The following is a 6000-nucleotide window of genomic DNA, read 5'->3' as shown; positions in this document are numbered from 1 at the left end:
GTTTTATTTATTTCCTTTTATGTTTTTGTAATGAATAGTATATGTTAATTATAAAATAAAGCTTAAATCTCCACAAAGAACGATCTTCGTGTAAAGTCTTGATAACGACCGCTCGCTGCGCCGGCCGGGAACAAGTGGACACATAAGTGCTTTGTCCGTAAAGCTATGACGTCGAATATTGGTGGCCTTGAATCGTAACGGATCGAAATGTGTTTGGGAATTCACTCGTTCATAACTGCGTAGGCAAATAAACCATCTTGTACACCTATCACCACGTAATACTAGAATTTATAAATTAAATAGACTGTAAGGTAACAAGATTGAAAGTGTCTTGTGAAAAGTTACTTTTCTAGTTTAAAGTAAACATCATAACAAGTGTGGTTTATAATGAAAAAAATTCAATTACTATGATGTCCATTTGGTCAAACCAAAGGTAGTGAAAAAAGTCTGCCTTTGGTTTGACCTAGCAGATTAGCGTTGATTGTTTTTTTTACATTTACTCAAGTAAGTAAATTTTACGCGGTTATAACTAAATAACTGATTTAGCTTGGTCCGATTTAGAATACAAAAACATAATTTAATTAGTAATAATAATTAATGCAATTGCTTTGACTGAAGTGAACCTCGTTAGGACTATGGTCGTCGACGATAACATGTTGCGATTTAACTCCAAAAATACCTATTACGATATGTAACTAAAGAGTTTTTTTTTTTGGAAATTAAAACCAAATGAAATGTATAATTTATTTTTTTATTAACTTCTGTAATTTAATAAATTCTATTTTCAATCCTAAGTCGGTCCTCAAAACTGATGCAATATTTTTAGCGAGTGGGCAACAGTTGAAATACACAAAACCATTCAAAAATTGTATGACTTATATGCGAAATGACAATATAACTGCAGTGATGAGATCAAACGATATGTTCAAGGGTTCTCTAAAAATTAAAAAATATTCTACTATTGTCAATTGAAGGTACGGGATAAAGTACTCAAAAGTTCTAACGTATTAAAAAGAAATATGAGTTAAAATAATCATTGATTGGATTGCGAAGTGGCAACAATTTTCGAAACATTCTTTACAGAAATACCTGCTTGCACTACAAATTCGTTGAACTCATCAAGAGACTACATTCTTTTACTATTGGTAGATAATATTTTTGAATGTGACAAGATTTTTGAATTTAATCATGTTTCTAGCTCTGATGTTATAGAAGCTTTTAAATCTAAATGCATGAAACATAGTAAAGTAGTTCCACTGTTTGAATCAGGTTGTACCAGTGACCCTACTAACTATGGACTAATATCTGTCCTACCCACTTTCAGATTTTTTTTTCAAAAGTTAATGCAATAGCTTCGTCATTTTTTAGATAATAATTTATTACACTCCAAAGAGTTTGGTTTTACCCAGGGTCGTTCAACTACCGATGCTGGTGTTGACTTGATACATAATATATACGAAGCCTCTCCTAATGCCCCGTCGAGGACCTCCGGTCCTCGACACTAACCTATGCGAAACATAGCGGCACTAGGCCGCTACTTGAACTTAAAACATTAGTCAGAAAACTTCACCATTACGGTATTAGAAATATAGGATCGGACTTTGTGACAACCTATTTTAATTGTAGACAACATCTTAGATACTTTTCACCCCGGAAAATTTACGAATTCCCGTGGTGCAGTTAAAAACCTCTACAGGGACTTACTCACAGAGAAACACAGAGCCACTAGAGCTTACGATACGTATCCGTCGGTCGAGAATAGGCGCCACCTCCGCTACCTACAGCGAGTGGTACGGGAACGTATCGCGCAACTCCGCGGCTAACGTTGCTTGCTCGGCAAACTTAAGCCGTCACATGTGGCCTTCTGGAAACTGCCTCGCGCGTTCTAACAGGAGCCGCCCACTGTCATGCCTCCTTTGGATACACCGGGACTGCAGCCGGCGCTCGATGAGGATGAGAAGGCTGAATGCCTCGACAGTCTCGAGAGTCAGTGCTCTCCAAATGCAGCAGCCGGCACACGTTAACGAGGTTGATCGTGAAATTGAACGTCTCAGCCCTTCAGGCGATGTAATTAAACCCACCTCTTACGAAGATGTGATGCTAATTATTAAGGAGCTTCACTCCAAGAAGGCCCCGGGGCCCGATACTATAAACAATAGGGTTCTTAAAATCCTGCCGCCGACTCTTAGTACTTTATTGGATACCATTTTTAATAGTCTTTTGTCTAATAGCGCGTTCCGCGAACAATGGAAGGAGTCCATTGTTATCGGTATACCAAAACCCAATAAACCTAAAGCTAATCTGAGTAGCTATAGGCCTATTAGCTTAGTTAATTCAATCGGGAAACTGTACGAACGACGTATTCTCGCGCGTCTTAATCACTACATCGCGGAGCTTAACCTGATACCCGATATACAGTTCAGGTTCAGAACCGCTCACTCGTGTCCCCAGCAGGCTCACCGACTCACCGAGTACATCCTCATTTGGCACCAATTCCACGCTACCACGGCAGCCGTGTTTTTCGATGTCGCGAAGGCCTTCGACAAAGTATGCACAACGGCTTAGTATTCAAGTTGTAACAACTGGGAGTGCCAGACAGGCTCGTTCGCACCATACGAGCCTTCCTTACCGATCGTTCCTTCCGATATCGAGTAGAGGGCACCCTATCCTCACCCCGATCCATCAGGTCTGGCGTGCCACAGGATTCGGTCCTCTCTCCCACTCTATTCACGGTCTTCACGAGCGACATTCCCAAGTTTCCGAGTGTCCAGCTCGCTCAGTACGCTGACGATACGGCACTCTACTTTGGCTCCAACCGCTCAACCTTGAGCAAGAACATTAAAGTGCTTAAAGCCGCCGTCGATGAACTAGGCAACTGGTTCAGAAAATGGTGGATTGAAGTGAACCGCACCAAGAGTGCAGCGGTACTCTTCGGTAACGCGAATAGCATTCGAGCTAACAACCGACCGACATAATTAAATTGTATGAAATACCCATACCGTGGGTGAAGGATTACAAATACTTAGCAGTCACGTTCAACAGCAATATGAACTTCAAGAAACATATCGATATGGTATGCAATAGAGCCCGATTTGTCCTCAGTCACCTTTATCCACTTGTGTGTGGGCGAAGCAAACTTCCGCTCAAACACAAAGTGACGCTATACAAAACCATCGTACGGCCCATACTGTCATATGCAAGCGTCGTATTCGTGTACACCCGACCGAGCTACTTACGTAGTTTGCAAGTAGTTCAAAATAAATTCACGCGCATGGCAACCGGAGCCCCGTGGTTCATCCGAAACGTGGACCTTCCCCGGGATCTAGAGCTTCCGACGATAGCTCAACACTTTAAAGAGATCCCGCGACGCTTCTTTGGCAAGGCACCTAACCATCCCAACATCTTGGTTAGAAAGGGATGTAAAGCGGGGTGTACCCGCTTCACCATAGTCTTAACCCACTAAGACGTCCCCGGCACGTCACGGTAGACCCTGATGACGACATCACCATAGCGAACGCGCAACCACACAAACACCGACACAGACACGCACACACCACCTTCGCAGGCATAGGCGCGGTCAACCGCCGCAAACCACTGGAACTCGTCACTCTGACGATGGCCAGCGGCCCGCAATCTAGATACACCACACATTCTTTTGACGTTAGCCCTCGTCCTGTAATCGTTTCACTCCACTCAAACTCACACACGGACTGACTGACGGACTGACATACACCACTTACACAATCAGAAACACACTCCGCAAACAGACACAAACACAAACATACATGCACACAAACATTTACACTACTTATATACATACAAACATACATACATTAATAAACACATACAAACACACTTACATACATTACACAAAACATCACCACACTCTCCGGCTAGTGTGTTCTTCTCATCTTATCATCTTTCATCTTCATTTTCATTCTCTCTCTTTCTCAAAAGCACACAGCCGGTCCGATGTTCGAGTCTCCTTAGGAGACGCCCCGCGACTGTTGTTACGTAAATACGTTTACGTATTTTCCTCCTCTCGAAAAAAAATGTTGATACCTTTATTGCTGGTCAACCTTAGATACATTACATCCAGGAAAATTGTTGGGAAAGTTAAGAACTATAGTATCTTATATATTACACAACAACGTTTGCACCTAATTTAGTAAAATTTAACATGTTGATATCTGCAATTGCCGGTCAACACTTTAAATACTTTTCATCCCAGAAAATTAAAGAGTTCCCGTGGGATAGTTAAAAAACTAATGTAACTTATATTGCTTAGTGCACAATAACTTACGCACATAATTTAATAAAATTTGGTATTTTGATAATTATATTGTCGGTCAACAACATGGATACCTTTCATCATGGAAAATTAACGAGTTCCCATGGGAAATATAAAAAAAACATAATTTCTTATATAGCTTAGTACACAACAACTTATGCAACAAATTTAATAGAATTTGGAATGTTGCTAATTATATTTCCGGTCAACATCTTGGATACCGTCATCCTGGAAAACTAACGAGTTCCCGTGAGAAAAATAAAAAGCTATAGTTTCTTATACAGCTTAGTACACAAAAGCTTAGTAAATTTATGCACCTAATTTTGTAAAATTTGTCAAGTTGATACCTTATAGTGCCAGTAAAACAATGTGTACGTATTATAACATTAAATAATCTCATATAAGTGACGGGTTTCCGCAGGAAAGTAAAACTCTACAAAAACATAGCCCCGCATAGCGTCATTCATATTAAAATTGTATCCAAACCGGTATAAATGAACCACGATATCGATTTTAGAGAAAACAAAACCTGAATTTAAAGATTTAAAAAAACCATACACGACTCGGGAACCCAACCCGGTCATTTTGGAAAAAAGTTTTAACAAAAAAACAACTGACTTCAAAACAATAGATATAATGTGGACTAAAAAGTATAAAAATAGTTGCGTATTTTTATACAATCTAGTTAATTAATTAAATTCTAGTGACGATTATTGTAATTTTTGGAATCGGTGTCCTTCCGCCGCGACCCGCTCTCGCCTCTCGCCTCCTCACGACTCAAGCACATCTCACCTATATCTATGTATGTAATAACAAACCTATCTTGGATGACACTGAACTTCTAAGATTGCCGAATTTCAATTTAAAAAAATTAATGCTTCATGTCTGCGTACCAGTAAAAATATGTATTTTGCTGTTATTTGAAAATGGAACATGAACTTCTGGATTACTTCGCTTCTTTCGGGCGTCTTTAGCCGGACCTGTATTTTACTAGTTCTTTTAAATTTCGTTACACATTTGTTTTGTGCATTTTCTGGGATCGTTTTGTAAAAGCATGGGGCGATGTATACCCCCACAAAAGATTTACTTACTCGACTTAACCGAGTAGTAAGCATAACAAGATTTCGTTTGTGTCTGGTGTTAAAATGTGATAGTAACTAATAGTTTCTAGCAATATGCCTATGAACATTAACACAACATTATGAAGAATATTACTGAGATCAAGGCTGCTGCCCCCCAGAAAATGCTAACAAACCGTAAAGTACTATTACGTAGATATTAATAAGGTATTAATAAACAAAACAAAGTTGATTCTATTGGCCGGCGAATTTTATAAGATTGTTCTATGAATGGTTGAATCTAGATTCGCACTTACCTTAGATATACTCTTGGTTTGTCTACCCCTCCCCTTTAAAATCCGATCTACGCCCTTGTATTTACATCTATATTATTTACATTTGGCGCAGTCAATTTAATATTTTTGGTTTATTGCTATTTAAATATAGGTTTTTGGCACTCATCCAGTAGGTACTTGATAGAATAAAAAACATTCTTTACTTCGTCATATAAAACTTGGCTTCTTTTCTCTTTGAATTTGATTTTGAAGTGTCATCCGCAAACAATACTCCCTCGTGTTTTTTTTTACATTTATACTAGGTGATTTTTGTAAGTAATTGAAGAGGAATGGTCCAAGAAAAGAACCTTGTGGT

This window comes from Leptidea sinapis, chromosome 2 (assembly GCF_905404315.1).
Source record: "Leptidea sinapis chromosome 2, ilLepSina1.1, whole genome shotgun sequence".
NCBI lineage: Eukaryota > Metazoa > Arthropoda > Insecta > Lepidoptera > Pieridae > Leptidea > Leptidea sinapis.
This window is presented reverse-complemented; position numbering follows the sequence as displayed.